A 21,561-nucleotide genomic window follows, 5' to 3' on the forward strand; every position below is an offset into this window, starting at 1 on the left:
GGGGGGGGGGGGGTCCTATTACCCTTTAAACATTACCCCTTGAACTATTTTAAACAATGTATATATCAACCTAAAATACCCACATAAATAACTTGGAGTGGTGCACACGCATTGCCAGCTAGCTATCAGGCATATATAATAAATCTAAACAAAACATTTTTTAGATCCTTCTTTCATCTTTATTCTATTTTACCTCTTCATTTATAAAAAAAAACAATTCTAATCGATATATATACACAAATTGATCCTTCAAACTATAAATTTCTATAATACTTACCTTAAATCCTTCAAATGTTTCTAGGCTTTATTGATTTCTTAAAATTTTGAAAAAAAATAATATTGTTCTTAATTGTGTCAGTCAAATTTATGTAAATCTGGAAGGTTTGTGAATGTAATTGGTTTTGGTGTATTGAATCTACACATTACTTTTTAATTGATTTCGAATTACGTGTGAAGATTTAAGCCATAAATAAAATATTCTACCGACCTATAAAGCTGTCCAACAAAAATTTGTGGGGTGCTGTGTTTGAATCCAAATATGAAAATTTTCATTTTCAAATGCAAATTGTAGTGACTAAATTGAATTCTTTATGGGAATTCCATTGTTGAGTTCTTGAGTTTGAAAATATCTAGATCAATTACTTTGAGTTAATTTTTTTTACAAATAAGGAGGAAATGCAAATTCACGGACAACCATTATTAAAGAGCTTCGAAGCTCAAGAACATTTTTTTTGAATTTATCGATAAGTTCATCTTTTATGGTGATTACTTCTTCTTCACCGCCGGCTCGTTGATAAGTCTTTTTGTCAAATATTGGGATTCATCATCTATCAGATATGGGAATGTTGGGACTGTTATCTTCTTCTCCCATAGAAGATTAGAAGTGAAAGTGAAAGGGGGTAATTTTTCTTATAGGAATAAGTAGATAAAAAAAAACAAAAAGCATACAATTTAATTATAATAAATATGTTCTTTTTTACTTGTTTTTTGCTTCGCACTCTCTCAATAGAGTGAAATGAACTCTCCATGCCATGTCAGCACATGTCAGCATTTAAGGGGTTACTTTATCGGTTTTAAAGTGGTTCAAGGGGAATAATAGGACCACCTTAAAATCTAAGTCTGTAGTTGGAAATGCACTCATAGCTTGAGTGGGCATTTGGATGTTTTCTTATAAATTAATTAAATCGTCTCTTCAATTGTGAAGATGTTTATTTTGGTAGTCATAGAAATATTATAATAAACTTAAATTGGAGCTGGACACTTCGTTGTTCATTAAATAATTGAAATTAAGGGCATTCCCCATAATTTAGTTAGAATTTTATAAAGCTACGGATCTATCAAAATAAGCCCCCTATTTGGCCGCTTCCCAAGCTTTGTAGGCATAAAGTGGAGGGGTTTTGAAAATCTACATTCCCGCACTACTGAAATGCATTTTCCTGCCCATCTTAGCAAGTAAGCCGGCCACCAAGCGCTGTTCTTTGAATGTGTGGCACGTCTTTGGTTCTCTCTGCTGCTTCATCAGTGACCTACATTTATTTAAAATGTTACCTACTCAAGTCTAACCCATTTGGACCCCTTAGAGGCTCGTAAATGCGCGAATCTCAGCAATTACTTGTTCTGATTCTACGTATTTATATACTGTGAGTGATCATTATCTAGAATCATAATCATTGTAAAGGAGTCAGTGCTAAGAGAAAGAGGTCTGAAGTCCCTTTCCTTGGAATATCTGAGGCCAAAGAGGAACTCCAGAAGCTCCGCATGGTGTGCACTGAAGTGGGGGAAGTTCTTACAGAAGCCTATCACTAGTCTCCATGGTGGTCCCTAATTACCCCTTCTATTCCCCTTAGACCAAGATTGTTTCCAGATACTCCATTAGTATTCTTCATATATTCCCCATCCCTGTCTTTTCCCACCGGATTCTAATTGTGGAATTATTCTGGATGGTGCCTTTAGCTCTTGTTGCCAAGAAGTGGTATTCCATGTTCATGCTAATGATGTGGGAGGTATCCACATGGTGGTTGTTCTCCTTGAAGACATTGTCATTTCTGCTAGTCCAAAGGTTCCAAATAATGAAGGAGAGGATGTCTTGCTAAGAGATCCATTGCATAAAGGTCCTACCCTTCAGGTGTTTCAAGATGGTATGAGTCTCGGTGATGTGATGACTTGCCCAGTCCATGTGCTTAAGTGGAGCAATGTGTCCCATGAGCCCCTCCCAGCAAGCCATAGCCTTGGGGAAATTGAAGAGGATGTGGTTAATATTCCCAGAACCTTGATTGCGAAACTTGCAATCATCTCCACTCATCAATCCGATGTTGTAAAGGTAAGAGTTAGTGGGGAGTCGTGGGGCATGAGTAACCACATGAAGGTTCTAAGCTTATTGGGACAGTTAACTTTCCAGATCCATCCAAAGTTCCTCTCAATTGTATCCATGGTTGGTTCATTCTCCGGGGCAATTAGGTTGTAGGCATAGCCTCTGGAGAATAGCCCTTTGTTAGAGCTCTTCCAGCCTCATTTATCGTCTTTAGTCTTGGGTCCTATAAAGGTATCTTTGATGACATCAAGGAGCCTTCTAGAAAGATTAAGGAAGACGTTGCTGAGATCCCATTATCCATTGCTAAGAAGGTCTAGGCCATTCAGAGAAGTTTCATGAGAGAGAAGAGACTGTGGATTAAGCTTCTAGTACTGCGCATGGTTAGGGAGTAGTAGTGTAAGGACCCTCAAATGGAACTAAGATGTCTATAACCGCACATGTGACTGAAAAGGTTAATAATATGTTAATAAGGTGTTTTACAGTGTGTTTACTTGATTTGAAGTGATTTGGAGGTCAAATGTCCAGACGTTCGAAAGTTAGCCTTGAGATGTGCTAGTGTGTTCTAGTGTGCCTTGGTATGTTTTTCGTGTTGTTTGATGCTGAAATTTATAGAAGAGGTCCCTAGAATGTATACGAGCCTATTTAGGGTCAAAACTTTTGGGAATGACTCCCTAAGTACCACCCAAGGGGTCTTTGTGGCGGACCCAAATGTTGGCTAGACACTGGCTTGATAGTGTCCAAACTACGACCACAAGTCGACACTCCATACACCATTTGATGCCCCGTCGATTAGGGGAGTTTCTTAACACTTAGACGCGTGAGATCAGCCCCAAGATGGAAGCCTCAGTCCCAAACTACGGAGGAAAAGGATGACTCGTCAACTAGATGATGCCTCATCGACTGCCTTCGGTAGATGATGTCCACAATTCTCTCTGGGACGTTGGTCACTAAAGGGGTGAATGGGAAGTTCACCCCACGTTCCAAATAGAGTATGTACGATTATTATGGGTTATTTTAGGTATATTAAGTTAGTTAATAACATGAAAACTCCATTCGCAATTCATTATTCAAATTTCACCCTTCCCTCTCAAAATACTCTCTCTAGAAACCTCCATTGGAGATGAAGCTCAAGAACAACTTAAGGGATGGATTTTCATGGATTCTTCTTCAAGTTTTCATGGTTTTCTCATGTATTAATTTATGGTAATCCTTGATCCTTAGTTAATATTTCGTCAAAGAAGTTCTTCCAAAGATTTTCAATGAAGTTTTCATGATCAAATTCTCTTTGCTTCAATCTAACCATGGGTTCTGTGTCAAATTGATTTCAAAATCATTATCATTATGAATTTATGATTAGCTACTATTTTTTATGTGAATTTCAATCCGATTTCATGCAGAACCCATGATCCTCCTCAATTCTCAATTTAGCCTCTAATGTGGGTAATGTGATCTTGTTGAGATGTTGATAGATTGTGATTTCTGTAAGACCCCCAAAATGAGTTAGGGTGTCGAGATACTGACATGTTATTCTTAAGGATATAAGGTCCTAAAATGACTTATAATATGGTATTGAGTCAGTGTGTAAAGTTCGAGGTGATTTGGAAGTTAAACGTTAAGGGACGACCAAGACGTACGACGACTAGTCACCTATGTGACTCATGTGTCTAGACGTGTTTATATATTGTATGTCATGAGATTATGAACTTCAAATGAGTTATATTGATTTTTAAGGGTAGTATATGGAGTTTCGTGAATTTTGGAGCTCAAACGTCCAAGAACGTCCAAGTTGTTCGAAAGATAGCCCGTAAGATGCTCAATGTGTGTCTTGATGGTGCCTAGCTTGTTTCGACGTGTTATGCGTATTTGTTTTTGGTGAAACTAATTTCGGAGGTCTAAAACTTGTAAAGGTTTGTATTTACTTTGGAAATGTCCGGGTACGACTTGTAAAGGGCCCCCGCCAAAGGGCCCACAAGAAGGTTCCAAGGCTTTCGAGACACTGCCTTGGCAGTGTCCTTCGACGAGCCAAACGACGGGCAGTTGGTTGACAAACGTCCCGTTCGTGAGGTCTCGTCATGGAAACTTAGACTAGGCATGTCTCAACCCAAAAACAAGCCAATTTCGAATCGACGGAAGCCAAAGGATGTCCAGTCGATTAACCAACGACCAGTCGATGGTCATCAGTCGATGGTGGCCTGCATCACTGTCATGCGACTGTTTTTTTTAAGGGGTGAATGGGAAATTCACGTCACATCCTATACTGACAATAAGTGATTAATTACCTATATTTTGGTGTATATATGGTATGAAACACTTGAACACCCCATTCCCAATCCCTTCTCACGAAATTGAACTTTCTCTCCAAAAATCTTCTCCCTAGAAACCTCCATTGTTGGTGGATCTAGAGAACAACTTGGATCATGATTCCTACTGTTTCTTCACCAATATTTAAAGGAATTCATGTAGATAAAGGTATGGTGATCCTTCATATCTAATTAACCTTTCACTTGAAGAGTTCTTCTCAATATTTTCAAAGAAAGTTTCATGATCAAAGTTCTTCTTCTTCAATCTATCCATGGGTTCTTTCTAAAACATTTTAAATGGTTAAATAATGATGAATTGATATTAATTTATTGGTTTAAACGTGATTCTAATCCAATTTCATGATGAACCCATGTTCCCTCCCTAAATTGATCCAGTCCTTGCATGGGCTTTGTGACCTTGACTTGTTATCGATTGAATTGTGATTCTATTATGTTAAAGTGGATATATATACTTCTATTTACGTGAATTGATGATGAAGGATACATGTGGACCAATGCATGAAGATTTGAACATGCTTAGCTTAGTTTTCCATAATTCACTGTAACATTGGCATCTTAATGATTTAATGTGGAATTCGATTGTGTAGGGATGGTTGTGTCTATTGACTTACTTGTATATTATTGATAAATTGTCAATAAGTTATTCATGTGGATCAATGTCGATTACCCTATGATTCTTCTATTTTCCATTGATGTCTAAAATAGCATGTTCACCATGATCTAGGGGTTATGTCAAATTGTAGTAGGATTTCGTGTAAATTATGTTTTCTTTAACTACTGTCTTATATTGATTATATTAATGAGTTGTGGGTATGAATTCTTGATGATCAAAGAAAAGGAGTCTTGACATGAATTGATCTAGGTTCTTTTAGCCTACAATTTGAATGTTGTAGTATACATTATGTGATCTTAATTCTAGGGTAGATGAAACATGATTTAGATTCAATTTATATCTATTTGAATACTTCCGTAGTATTAAATTATTTATAAACCTTGATTGATGAACTAAACTTGGAAGTTTAGTTGATGATCTAAGACTTTCTACTTTCTAGTACCTATGAAATTGGTAAACACACTTATATCCTCTAGTTTTTCTATATTAATGTAGTTGATGAAGCCTTGTATGGCATTGTGTCGTATGGTCCACTTATGGTGGCATTGTTTGATATATTATCATTATATATGTGTTTACCATGGCCTTGAAGGAAAATTGATGATTCTATGGAGTGGTTATGATGATCACCTTATGTGTAACTTGTGGCTAGTCTTCTTCTTTAGTTGTGAACCTAGGTGATGCTACTAGTGCTATGAATATGACTTATATGCCATGATGTTACATACATGATTTGATGAAGTATGAATCTTCATAGTGTCTTGGAGTGTTTATATGAAAGGATTGCTCATATGGGTACACATATAGACTTGTGCATTTATATATGAACATGTGTTATGTGAAAGGTTTGCACACATAAGAATACACACACACATCACATGAAGGATTATCTTTATAATAGAGGGGTCTTGAAAGGTGTGCCTGATACGCTCAAACATACTTTTCAAATAAGAAGTAAAGCTGTCGTGTCAAGTAAATAACCCAACTAGTGAGGTTGGGATCGTTCCCACGAGGAAAATAGTTTAGACTTAACTTCAATCTATTATTACTATTGTTCAGTCAATTACTTCCTTGGAAAGCAAAATTGATAAAAAGGGGGGTTTCTATTCCTAAATAAATGAAAATAACTAGCGAAATAAAAGGAGACAACTAACAGCTTCGAATGTTGGAGTTTAATCAATTAATTAAAGTAACTAGGGTTTACGTGTTCCCCACAGGTTCATAACTTGATAAGTCTAACTATAACAATTCATTCCTAGTATCTTGCATGCAAAGTGATAAGTTATGTATTTCTAAATCCTTGGTCCGGCATCTAGAAAATTTCACTCCGCACCTTGGTCCGGCTACGTGTGTTGATATCCTAACCCTTATCTTTACCTCATATTAAGCATCGTATTCGATATTTGACTAAGTTATTACCTCGTACCAATCAATACTAGCCTATTAGATAGTATACACTTAATTTATGTTGATAATTATTTTTCAATTATCTACCTCCTTGGTCCGGCAAGTAGCATTAAGGCGAGTTCTAACGTTGGCCATCCGTTAAAAGGACTTCTATGTGAAAGAATTATCAATACATGCAAGACACTATTCTAGAATTGTTATTTTAGTTAGGTTTTGCCTCATATTTACCTATGGTTCCCACAACCCTAGTTATGGAGTTTAGTTACCCATAGTCATAATCACAATATTCAAATATATGGTATAAGAATTCATGTACTTACTTCATTGAGCAAGAGTAAAATCCGAAAGTTTGCTTGATTAATCAACAAAAATCACAAACAATCAATTCAAAGAATCTCAAAATAATCAAGAATGTAACAACAATCAAGGGCCTAACCAAATAATCCAGAGTCTAACCTCAAAAACGAGGTTTTTCAAACTATTTATATAAAATAAAAACCTAATTAAACAAGGACTCTATTTGCTGGAAATCTGTCAAAACGCGGCTGGATCGACGGACATCACGACGGATTGTCGTGGTCACGACGGACCATCATGGACTCCGTCGACCCGTACTTGATGCAATTTCTTCTGCTGCTCTCTTCATTACCCTCGACGGCAGGTATGACGGATCGTCACAGGCACAACGGTCCGTCGAGGGTCTCCGTTCCAAAACACTTGAACTCTTGGAATATGGGTACTGGGACTACTTCTTTGAACTTCATGACGAACCTGCAGGACGGAGCGTCATGGACACGACGTTCCGTCACGCTTTCCGTAACCCCACACTTGGTCAGACTTCCCCATTTTCCTTCAGCAGCTGCACTACGTTGCCACCTACGGACCGTCACGAGCATGACGGACCGTCACAAGCTCCGTAGGTGGTCTCTTCTGCATTTCTTCGCTCAAAAACCTCCGCATTCATCTTTGGCAGATTTCCTGCAAATAAGGAGAAACTTATATAAAAATTAGCACAAAAAGTCTTTTGGACACACTAAACTTAAGGAAAAAGTACTAATAATACCGTGAAACCACGGTATATCAACACCCTCAACTTAAATTCGTTGTTTGTCCTCAAGCGACGCACTATGACTCAATACACAATCTTTGTACAATAGTATCCATGTTTTATCCTTTGCAATCATTTGGCTATCAATCCCTATTAATCTCATCATATTTATGCATGCTATCACTATTAGGCTTGAATTATGTGGAATCAGACCATGACACAGACTCACCATGCACTAACACCTATCCTCTTCAATTTCTCACCGAGGTGCTAATATTTCCGGTAATGCAACTAGTGTCCTCACTTTAAAACAAAATCCTCATTTTTCACACAATGGTTTCAGTTTGAGTAGAAGGATTACTTTTCAACACTCACTCTCAAAACAAATTCACACTCATTCATACCTATTGACATAAGCTTGCCCTTATTTTCACTGCTTAAGTTCGCTATACAACCCTTAGGATCACGATAGGACTTTCTTAGCGTGTAACATAGGCTCAGGGTCAGGTAGGGTATATTTAGGTATACTTTAGTAATTTTTTTTTCCCTTGATATATCAGCTAAACATACCATTTTCTATCATTTTATTTTGCCCAGTTTCCCATATTCTTTCACCTTGCTATTTTCCCTTTTTTCTTCATTTTTGTAAGTGACTCTCTTCTTTTCTTGCTTGTATTTCTTGTAATTTTTATTTATTTATTTTTACTTTTATTTGAACTAATTCTTGAGTCACTTTACTTTTGTTCTTTCTCTCTCTTTGTTCTTTCAACCCCACTTTCCAGAGCATGCCTCATAATAGCCACCCTCAACTCATGGCTTTGCCATAAGTCAATGTACACAATACCCAAAGTTGGGTCAGGGCTACAAAAAGGTTGTTTACTGCATTAGACACCCTCAACTTATGCTTTTGGCATAAGCTGAGGTGCACATGTCCTAGGAGGGACCAGGGCCAACACATTATTCCCATAAAAGATCAGTTGGGGTGAAAAAGAAAGGTCTAATTTAAGCTCAAATCATTTGGATAAAAGAAGGATAAATTTCATTTGGTTTTCTTTTATTTAGGCTAAAAATGGGCTATATTGAATAAGGGCCCATGATCCTTTCCTAATTGTCTATTACAGCTTACTTTCAGCAGGACTAACCAGGCAAGTTCTAGCTCAGTACAAATAGTGGACTATTCAAATCTTCCTCACACTCACTTGACATCTCAGCACTCTACCAGATTATCAGACACCTAGTTCGAATTCTAGACTTAGGGTCATGCAGTGGTGTACCTCTATGTCATGCTTAGAGCCACACATTTATCAATTACTATGCCTAGTCATGCATCATTTTCCATTTTATCAGGATATCATTTTAGCCATCATGCTCCAAAATTAAACTATGTACTCAAGATATAGACAAGTCGGTTCAACAGAAAAAGTAATCAATCTCTTGGGGAAAAAGAACACAGGCAAGAAAACCCCAAAAGAGGATAGTGAATTGGGCTACTCAGACTTCACTCTAGCACTCACTTTCCATTACCCCACCCCCAACAAAAAGACATGCAACTGTCCCCAATGCATAAAAAAATTGAAACACTAGAGTGGTAGGTGAAGCAAACCTGGGGCGCAAAGCGCCGACAATCAGCATGGACCGTTGTGCTTATGACGGTCCGTCGTGGGACACTTGAAAACAATGGAGACCCTTAGGAGAGGGGTCTCTGACTGTTATGACGGTTATGCAGGACGGACCGTCGAGAGTATGGCGGTCAGTCGTAGATGTCCGTTGGAGGACACTTAGAAAATGTGAGAGACCCTTAGTAATAGGGTCTTTGACAACCAGAACAGTTGTGCAGGACGAACAGTCGTGGGAACGACGGTCCGTCGCATGTGTCTATTGGTGACTGTTGTAGAGTAATTTTCTGCATAATTTCCTGGTGATGTGCCTGCAAATTTAAAACCCATTAGTAGAAAATGCTACCATTACTAGAAAGCAAAACTATAAGTATTGGGTTGCCTCCCAACAAGCGCCTGATTTAACGTCGCGGCACGACTGAGGACACTTGATTACTCAGCCTTCATCAATATGGTATGCCTCTATCACTTCATTCAGCGATGCAGTATGCCCAAAATAGAGTTTTATTTGTTCTCTATTCACCTTAAACCGCACTCCCTCCTTGGTTTTTAACTCAACTGCTCCATGAGGGAAAACTTGGGTAATCAAGTAAGGGCCAGTCCGTTTGGACTTGAGCTTGCCCGGAAGACAAGGCAACCCAGAACAGTCTAAAAGCACCAAATCCCCAACCATAAACTCTTCTTGTGCACTTTTTTTTCATTCTCCTTCTTCATCTTTTCTTTGTGGGATATGGCGGATACCGATTGGTGCTCACCACTCTGCCTCATGGTCCTACAAATGTTGAAGGTAGCTTCTTCATTGTTCAACCGAAATTTCATCTGCCCCTTTTACATATCAACTAAGGCTCTACCTGTAGCAAGGAATGGCCTCTCAAGAATAATAGGCACTTCAAAATCGACTTCACAATCAAGAATAACAAAATCTGCCGGAAATATGAATGACTCCACTTTTACTAGCACATCATGGAGTATCCCTATAGGCCTTTTCCCTGTTCGATCAGCCATCAGTAGCCGCATCGCAGTGGGGTTTGGGTCACCCAAACCCAACTTCTTGTAAATCGAGAGGGGCCTGAGATTTATGCTTGCCCCCAGATCACATAATGCTTTCGCAAAATGTAATGACCCGACTGTACAAGGAATAGTGAACGCACCCGGATCTTTTTTCTTTTGTACGAGAGATCTTGTAGCAATAGCACTATAATGCTGCAGTCTATCATCATCCTCGAATGTGACCGATCTTTTCTTTGTAACCAGATCTTTCATAAACTTGGCATAACCGGACATTTTTTCTAGAGCTTCTACCAGAGGGACATTGATAGAAAGATGCTTCAGCATTGTTATAAAACGCCGATATTTACCATCCTCGGTCTTTTTCACTAATCTCTGAGGGAAGGGTGGTGGTGGTTTAGGCATGGGAATTACCTTAATAGGGACTTTTGCATCTTTTCCAGTGCTCTCTTATGCTTCACCACTACCCTTTACCACCTTATCATCATCCTTTCTCACTTTTTTCTCATTAGACGGCATAGGTGGGTCAATGGTTTGCTTACCACCCCGAGTAGTGATTTCCATACAGTGCACATCATTTTTTGGATTTTGGATAGTGTTGCTAGGAAGAGTGCCCGGTTGTCGTGTGTTCACATTCACAGATAATTGGGCCATTTGCAACTCGATCTGCTTAATCGATATTGCATGTGTATCGACTTTTTGCCCAATACCTGCTAAATCACACCTTAACTCTTTAATGTGCTCATCACTAGCATCGAACCTCCTCATCATTTTGTGCAACATATCCTCAAGTCGCGCCATATTATCTCCACCATCCCTAGGAGTAACTTCACGATTTTGAGGAGGGACATAGGGCCCATTCCTATCATTCCTGTTACCGTAGTTACCCCTGTTGAAGTTGTTGTCGCGGTTGTAGTTTCCATCTCGGACATAATGACCCTCACGGTTATAGTTACCATAGATCCGACCTTGATTCCCTTGACCTTGGCGCCAATTATCCTGATTTGAGCCTTGGGCGCTTGGTCGGAACCCCCCCGTCTGCTCATTTACTTCATAGGAGTCCTCTGCATAATATCATTCATCATTAGGAGGTGGTGGTTTAGGCAAGTAGTTAACTGCATTTATCTTTTCTGAACCCCAAGTTATATGTTTTAGTAACAACCCAAACTCAGTTCTCATCTGAGCCATTTCTTCACGAATCTCATCTGTGGCTGGGTTGTGAGTGGACTGCACTGCGAAGGTATTTCTCCCGGTATCTGACTTCCTAGTACTACAAGCTTTATTATTCCGGGAGATTTTCTCTAATTTTTCAGCAATCTCAGAATAAGGACACTCCCCAGAAGATCCACCTGCTATAGGGTCCAACACCGCTTTATTATTATCATCCTGTCCTCGATAGAAGTATTCCTTCAGTTACTCATCATCTATATGGTGATTTGGGACACTTCTCAAGAACGAGGTGAATCTATCCCAAGAACTACTAACTGACACTCCAGGAAGTGCCACAAAGTTGTTCACTTTGTCTTGGTAGTTTAGTTTCTTGGAGACCGGATAGTACCGTGCTAAGAAAACATCTCTTAGTTGGTTCCAAGTGAAAATTGAGTTGTACGGGAGCTCAGTGAACCATATAGCAGCCTCTCCCGTCAGTGAGAGAGGAAACACTCTAAGACCTATTACATCCAAGTCCAAGTCAGGCCTCCCTACACAGCTTTTACACCCTTCCCTTACCTTAGCTATATGGGCATGTGGATCCTCAGAAGGTAGCCCCGAAAACAAACCTCTAGCAGTGAGCATTTGCATCAGGCTACTAGCTACCACAAAGGTGTAGCCTGGTGGTAGAGTGGGCAAGACAAGTGGCCCATCGGAGTCTGCTATGTTATCATAGCCTCTGTAGTATGCTTGGGGCCGTGGAGTGGGATTTTGTCCCCTCTGTTGGTGTTCACCCGGAGCATCGGGTAACAACTGACCATGAACATCAACCGGAGTTGGGATGTTCTGGTTTGGATCATCATCATTAATTCCCAAGTTTTTATTCATGTTGCGTAGTGTACGCTCTAATTCGTGATCGTAGGGAAACAAGGGTTCTCTTCCTCTCCGTGTATTTGGCATACAAGGAGGATGGTTCTGCAAGAATCAAAAACAATAAAACAAAGTAAAATCAAGAAAATATCAACTAAACTATAGTAATAAGTTTAAGTTAATCTAAAAGCTACTTTTCCCGGCAGCGGCGCCAAAATTTGATACGCTCAAACTTACTTCTCAAGTAAGAAGTAAAGCGGTCGTGTCAAGTAAATAACAAAACTAGTGAGGTTGGGATCGTTCCCACGAGGAAAATAGTTTAGACTTAACTTCAATCTATTATTACTATTGTTCAGTCAATTACTTCCTTGGAAAGCAAAAATGATAAAAAGGGGGGTTTCTATTCCTAAATAAATGAAAATAACTAGCGAAATAAAAGGAGACAACTAACAACTTCGAATGTTGGAGTTTAATCAATTAATTAAAGTAACTAGGGTTTACGTGTTACCCACAAGTTCATAACTTGATAAGTCTAACTATAACAATTCTTTCCTAGTATCTTGCATGCAAAGTTATAAGTTATGTATTTCTAAATCCTTGGTCCGGCATCTAAAAAATTTCACTCCGCACCTTGGTCCGGCTACGTGTGTTGCTATCCTAACCCTTATCTTTACCTCATATTAAGCATCGTATTCGATACTTGACTAAGTTATTACCTCGTACCAATCAATACTATACTATTAGATAGTATACACTAAATCTATGTTGATAATTCTTTTCCTATTATCTACCTCCTTGGTCCGGCAAGTAGCATTAAGGCGAGTTCTAACGTTGGCCATCCGTTAAAAAGACTTCTATGTGAAAGAATTATCAATACATGCAAGACACTATTCTAGAATTGTTATTTTAGTTAGGTTTTACCTCATTATTTACCTATGGTTCTCACAACCCTAGTTATGGTGTTTAGTTACCCATAGTCATAATCACAATATTCAAATATATGGTATAAGAATTCATGTACTTACTTCAATGAGAAAGAGTAAAATCCGAAAGTTCGCTTGATTAATCAACAAAAATCACCAACAATCAATTCAAAAAATCTCAAAATAATCAAGAATCTAAGAATAATCAAGGGCCTAACCAAATAATCCAGAGTCTAACCTCAAAAACGAGGTTTTTTGAACTATTTATAGAAAATAAAAACCTAACAAACAAGGACTCTATTTGCTGAAAATCTGTCAAAATGCGGCTGGATCGACGGACATCACGACGGATCGTCGTGGTCACGACGGACCGTCATGGACTCCGTCGTCCCATACTTGATGTAATTTCTTCTGTTGCTCTCTTCATTACCCTCGACGGCAGGTATGACGGATCGTCACAGGCACAACGGTCCGTCGAGGGTCTCCGTTCCAAAACAATTGAACTCTTGGAATATGGGTATTGGGACTACTTCTCTGAACTTCATGACGAATCTGCAGGACGGACCGTCATGGACACGACGGTCCTTCACGCTTTCCGTAACCCCACACTTGGTCAGACTTCCCCATCTTTCTTCAGCAGCTGCACTATGCTGCCACCGGTGGACCGTCACGAGCATGACGGACCGTCACAAGCTCCGTAGGTGGTCTCTTCTGCATTTCTTCGCTCAAAAACCTCCGCATTCTTCTTTGGACAGATTTCCTGCAAATAAGGAGAAACCTATATAAAAATTAGCACAAAAAGGCTTTTGGACACACTAAACTTAAGGAAAAAGTATTAATAATACCATGAAACCACGGTATATCAGTGCCCAAGAATACTCAAAATAAGATAGGGTCTTGAATATGCTATAAGCGTATGATGAATAAATATCCTAAGCCTATGTTTTATGAAATATGTAACAAAGGCTTTTCAATAAAGGGAGCTTAGCTTAGAACCGAGTGAACTTGACATTAAGAGGTGTTAAATTCCCTTGGATGAAGATTCACCATTTGTTTCATATAGAGTGTTGACTTCCTTCAGATGAATACTCACCTATGGATTCACATGAGGTGATAAAATCCCCTTTGAGGAAGATTCACCCATGTTTTCTCATGAGAGGAGGCCCAAATTACCAAGTGGTATGAAGAGAGAAGATCTATCTCTTAGTTCTATTAACTATGCTTTCCACGTAGGATATAGCAATGTGAATTCACTTAGGATTCTAGGATGTATGTGAATGTTCTGCCTTGGCTAGGTAGGAACACCTTCCATTGGTGTAAGGCTCTACAACACCAAATTCTATGTTTAGCACCCATGGTCTTAGTGTCGGTTAAGGCTATAGTTTACCTAAATTAAAATGGAAAATAGAAGTAAATGAATAGGATCCTAACTGTGAGGACTCAAAGGAGATTACTTAGGATAGGTCGAAGTAATGAACCCATCTAGACATTGCACAATTAGCTCCTTAGAAAGTCCTAGGATGGTGACGTAATGTGTATGTTTATGCTTATCTCCATATGCATGACTTTGTAGTATTTGTCTACTTATTATGAAGAAGTGCATGGTATGAAATCTATAAGATGTGATCTTATCCTTATATGCACTATGTTAGTCTAAATGACTATATGATGAAGGTCTTGCATTGACATGAATGAAGTTGCCTTCACTTACTTGTTGATGTATGAATTGAATATTGAGGTTTGTGGTCTCATGAAGGGTTTACTAAGAAAGTATGGTGTTATGGGGCTCCATACGTTCATTTCACTAGTATACTAAGATTAGGGTGATGAACAAGGTCTAATTATGATGTATATGCAAAGAAGTAAATATATGTGTGACTTGAAGTAGCTTAGTGTAAAGCCAATGTAGTCTTGACTTAAATGTGTCTTTCGAATATTATGCTTATATGATCATATGTGTTTGCTTATGTAGGTTGTATGTACGTTTCCTTATGTCCTAAAGGTTATGCATTTCATCAAGTATCACTAGAGGGTTAATTGGGAGGTTAATGAATAAAAGGAAGAAACGTTCACTGTAAAGTAGGACAACTTACTATATTGTGCCATAAAAATGCATTAAATTCTATATGTGATCTTAAGTAATGTTTGTCCTTTTAATATGTTTATATGAAGTATTTGAATGATATAAATGCTATTGTGTAAAGCTTTTATGAAGATTTACTAAAAAAGGCAAGAAGTATTATTTCAGGAAAATGTCCCTTTTAAATGCATGTTTTTGCATGGTTTCCATACTTAGTGCATTCTTGCAATAATCCCATTTTCTCTACTTTTTAAACAAAGTGTAGTTTATGGATGCTTAAAGGATGTCTTGAATGGTGAAGATCTTGATAGGTGATCCCCAAGCTCAAAGAAATGAATCCTTAAGTTCAAGGTTCTTCTACTTATGTCTTTACTGTAAATTGTATAAGGTTGTACTTATATTTATTTTTTATGGGTCTTGCCCCTAATATATTCTAATGTTGTGGAGTCTAAGAGACTTAGAGTCTATATATGTATTACAACTTATATTATATATATATATATATATATGAAGTGATGTTTCTAGCATATGATGTGCTATGAAAAGTTTTAAATTTTCCGCTAAATTTACTATGTCAATGCGATGAATGATAACTATGGGATTGTATAAGAACTCTGTAACAACCCTAAAAATGGACATGCTAAGTAATGCTTAATGTGTCTAGAATGCCTACGATATGACCGGGTTCACACGGGTTGATGCGCGAAGAACCAGACCTCTAAACCCTTGCAATAGCGTAGCCAACTAACTTGGGGAGTTTTTTGAGCTAGGAAAGGTTGGGTCCAGCCATGTAGGGCTTCCGAATATGAAGATTTATGGGATGAGTCTTTACCGAACTAAAAAAGGGGAAATCTTAAGTTTGGAAGGTCTACGGGTAAAATGGTCTTTTTCCAGGCTAAGGGTAGTATCTTAATTACCAATAAAATGTAAATAATTATTTAACTAATAAGGCGGAGGAGCAATTTGGGGAGAGAGGGCCAAAAATTTGCTTTTTGGGTGAAGTCTTGCTCCACCCGGGTTCGAACCTAGGTGGAAGCAATGATTTAAATTTTTTTTATTTAAATTGGTAATTAATTTAATTAATTAATATTTATTGGCTGAATTAAAATAAAATGGAAATCACATTTTACCATTTAACTAAACCTTATTTGACTAAGTCCTAAACTAAACTCCTAATCCTAAGAAAACTCTCCTTACTCACGTCTTTCTCTCAACACAGGATCATTCTCTCTTCTCTTTCACGTTCTCTCTGCCTAAACAACTACAAGAACAGAAAATTGACAAAAGTTTTTCACACTTAAAGAACTCACACGTAAATATAAGAAAACAAACGCTACTCAAACACGTTAGGCAAAGAGAGGGTTTGTCCGTCGAATTGGTGTTGAAGTTGAGGGGATTTGGATGTGATCTTTGGAGAATGTTTTGGGCAACAAGTCAAGGTTTGAACGTCAAAAAGGTATGGGTTCTCTTCTCTCTTGGTACCTTTCCCAAGAGACCCCTAAGGTTCAGACGAATCTATTCCTAAAACTAGGGTTGTTCGCCGTTGCATGTCCTTGTCACTAGCTCCCATTGAATCATAGGTTGGGTATGTTTGCTGGTAGAAATTAGAGATGTAATGTGTTTTCGTGATGATTATGTTTATGCATGTATGTCCTGAATTATGTGAATATTTAGTATGTTGTCCCAAATTAAGTGAAAAATGATGTGTGTGAAATGTGTAGCCGTGATATCCTCTCTTGGATTCAAGTTCAAAAAATGACATCACTTGTTCGATCAACTTCAAGGGTCTAGTTTTTTCTTGAAGATTAATATTCGTTTAGGGTACCATCAACTTAGGGTTAAGGATGGAGATATCACAAAGACAACCTTTCGTACCCGTTATGGTCACTATGAGTTCCTAGTTATGTCATATGGTCTCACGAATGCACCTGCTGCATTTATGTATCTCATGAACAGGGTCTTCCTTGAATACCTTGACTCTTTTGTATAGTATTCATTGATGACATCCTCATCTACTCTAAGACCAAGTAAGAGCATGAACAACATTTGAGACTAACCTTGCAGGTACTTAGACAACATCAATTGTATGCCAAATTCAGCAAGTGTGAATTCTGGCTTAGATCACTGACCATCCTCAGTCATGTTGTGTTCAACAAAGGTGTGGAGGTAGATCCCAGGAAGACAGAGGCTGTTAAGAACTTGCCAAAACCTCTTAGTCCTACTAATATTCGCAGCTTTCTAGGATTGGCTGGTTACTACCGTAGGTTCGTGGAGGGTTTTTGTTTGATTGCTTCCTCACTGACAGCTTTGACTAAGAAGAAGGCCATGTTTGAATGGACGGATACTTGTGAAACGAGTTTCCTGAAGCTCAAGGATAGACTCACTTCAGCCCCGGCGCTTACTTTGCCGAAGTGCATGTGGATGTGATCACGGACCACAAAAGTCTCCAGTACGTGTACACACAGAGGGAGTTGAATCTACGTCAGTAGAGGTGGTTGGAGCTATTGAAGGACTATGACATGAATGTCCACTACCATCCAGGTAAGGTTAATGTTGTAGCTGATGCTTTGAGTAGGATGAGCATGGGAAGTACATCCTTCATTAGGGATGAGAAGAAGGAGTTGGTGGAAGATATACACAGACTGGCCAGACTGGGTGTGCGGTTAGTTGACTATACTAGCGGGGGTGTTTCCGTTCATCCTAATTCTGAATCATCCTTAGTAGTTTAAGTCAAGGAGGGTCAGCATCTTGATCTTGTGTTGATGGAGTTGAAGGACTTAGTGTTGATTAAGATGAATGGGTCTTTTGCTTTGTGAGATGACGACATACTTAGTTACCAGGACAGGCTGTGTGTACCAGATGTGGATGATTGTGCACAAAAATTATTGCAGAGGCCCATGGTTCAAGATATTCAATACATCCAGGTTCCACAAAGATGTATCATGATCTTATGCAGATCTATGGGTTGGATGGCATTAAGAAGGACATTGCAAAATATGTGGCTAAGTGTCCTAATTGTCAACAGGTTAAGGCAGAACATCTTAAGCCTTGCGGTCTTACTAAGATTATTAAAGTTCCGACTTTGACATGGGAGGCCATAATATGGACATTGTGGTTAGTCTTACGAACACTAGGAGACAACATGACTCCATATGGGTTAATGTGGACATGATAACTAAGCCTGCCCACTTTATCACTGTGAAGTCTACTTACAGAGCCGAGGATTATGCGAGACGTTACGTTCATGAGATTGTGAGATGGCATATGATTCCGTTGTCTATCATTTCAGATAGAGGAGCTTAGTTCACTTCACATTTCTGGAGATCCTTCCAGAAGAGCTTACGCACATAGGTGAAGCTTAGTACTGCCTTCCATCCTCAAACTGATGGACATGCAGAGGCATAATTCAGACATTGGAGGATATGTTGAGGGCGTGTTTGATTGACTTCATGGGTAGCTGGGACGACCATCTGCGTTTGATAGAGTTCTCGTATAATAATAGCTTTCACTTAAGCATTGGGATGGCACCGTTTGAGGCACTATATGGTAGGAGATGTAGGTCTCCAGTTGGTGGTTCGAGGTTGGAGAGTCATTCATTTTGGGTCTTCAGATCATTCATGAGGCCTTAGAGAAGGTCAGGGTGATTAAGGACAGGTTGGCTACTGCTTACAGTCGGCAGAAATCCTATGTAGACAATAACAGGAAATAACCATTAGAGTTTGATGTTGGTGACCAGGTCTATTTGAAGATATCACCTATGAAGGGGGTGATAAGGTTTGGCAGGATCGGGAAATTGAATCTGAGGTATGTTGGGCTATATGAGATCCTACAGCGTGTGGGTGAGGTGGCCTATGAGTTGGCATTGCCTGCGGAGCTAGCTTCTGTTCATCCACTCTTTCAAGTCTCTATGTTAAAGAAATACCTAGGTGATCCAGCATCGATTCTACCTGTTGAAGGATTGGAGGTTGATGAAAATATGTCCTATGAGGAGGTTCCTGTTGAGATTTTAGACAGACAGGTCAAGCGACTGAGGAACAAGGACATTGCAACAGTGAAGGTATTGTGGAGGAATCATCTTTTTGAGGGTGATATTTGGGAGACCGAGGCCGATATGATATCCCGCTACCCTCATCTTTTCAGCTATTGAGGTTAGACTTTCTACCCTTAAGTCGAAATTTCCTTATCTCTCCATTCTTTGTTGCTATTGCTTGGATGTGTATAGTAACTATGTTATTATTTGACTGGCATTACCCTAGATAGTTAGTAGTGTCATTCGGGGATGAATGTTCCTAAGGGGGAGATAATGTAATAACCCTAAAAATGATATGCTAAGTAATGCTTAATGTGTCTAGAATGTCGACGATTAGAATGGGTTCACCCGAGTTGATGCGCATAGAACCAAACCTGTAAACCCTTGCGACAGCCAAGCCAACTAACTTGGGGAGTTAGGTGAGCTAGGAAAGGTTGGTTCCAGCCATGTAGGGCTCCCTAATATGAAGATTTAACAAGATGAGTCTTTACCTGAGGGAAATCTTAAGTTTGGAGGGTCATGGGGTAAAATTTTCTTTTTCCAGGATAAGGTTAGTATTGTAATTACCCTAAAATGTAACTAATTATTTAATTAATAAGGTGGAGGGGAAATTTGGGACCGAGGGCCTAATATTGGCTTTTTGAATGAAGTCTTGCGCCACCCGGATTCGAACCTAGGTGGAAGCAATGATTTAAATTGTTTTTTATTTAAATTGGTAATTAATTTAATTAATTAATATTTATTGGATGATTTAAAATAAAAGAGAAATCAGATTTTACCATTTAACTAAACCTGGTTTGACTTAGTCCTAAACTAAACTCCTAATCCTAAGAAAACTCTCCTCACTCACATCTAGCTCCCAACACATGATCATTCTCTCTTCTCTTTCACGTTCTCACTTCCTAAAAATCTACAAGAACAGAAAATTGACAAAAGTTCTTCACACTGAAAGAACTCACACAAAAATATATGAAAACGAACGGTAATCAAACACGTTAGGCAAAGAGAGTGTTTGTCCGTCGAATTGGTGATGAGGTTGACGAGATGCGGACGTGATCTTTGGAGAAAGTTTGGGCAGCAAGTCAAGGTTTGAACGTCAAAAAGGTATGGGTTCTCTTCTCTTTTTGTCCCTTTCCCAAGAGACCCCTTAAGGTTCAGACGAATCTAATCCAAAAACTAGGGTTGTTCCTCGTTGCATGTCCTTGTCACTAGCTCCCATTGAATCATAGGTTAGGTATGTTTGCTGGTAGAAATTAGGGATGTAATGTGTTTTCGTGATGATTATGTTTATGTATGTACGTTAGGAATTATGTGAATATTGAGCATGTTGTCCGATTAAGTTATAAATGATGTGTGTGCAATGTGTAGCCGTAATATACACTCTTGGATTCAAGTTCGAAAAATGACATGTTTATGGTTGTATTTGCTCAAATCGTGATGTTCATAAGTGATGTAAAAATGATGATTTGGGTGCAAACTAAAAGTCAAATGAATCCAAGAAAATGCACCTAAAGAACTCACAAAAAACTACTTAAAACCTCTTAACATTTAATGTGAAAGAGGTGAGAAACTAGGCTGCAAAAATTTCCAGCATCTTGTTGATGAGTTTTGGCCAAGTTAAGGGGATTATCATGCTATGTAAAAATGAATAAAAATATGTGAGTCCACTGAGAATGGATCCCTTGACCTCACCATGTTAAAAATCATTGAAATAATGTGAGAAAAATAGAATGTGGCATGTGGGATTCGAACCCATGTGCCTTGATCCGAAAATGAAATAAAAGAATAAGAAATGAGAGGAGTGAGATTCGAAACCACCACCTCTCAATCAGATTTAAGTAGGAATAAAAAAAATAAGAGGTTGAGGCATGTGGGAATCGAACCCATGACCTCTAGGCAGAACCAAGGAAAATTAAAGAGAAAAATTAAAGTGGGGCTGTGGGGGTTCGTACCCACACGCCCTCTCCAAGATTAAAGAAATTAAAGAGAAGGAAATAAAAAGAAAATGAGGTTTTGGGGGTTCGATCCCATATCCTCTCAGTCCCAATGAACGAAAAAAATAAAAGGAGAAATCAAGGGGAAAATGAAAATGAAGGCTTTGGGGCTCGATCTTGGGTCCCCAAGCCGTGTTGTTCAAACCAATATAAATAAAAATATAAGTGTTGTCCAAGGTATTCAAAATCGG

The sequence above is a fragment of the Solanum pennellii genome, chromosome 12 (assembly GCF_001406875.1).
Source record: "Solanum pennellii chromosome 12, SPENNV200".
Lineage (NCBI taxonomy): Eukaryota > Viridiplantae > Streptophyta > Magnoliopsida > Solanales > Solanaceae > Solanum > Solanum pennellii.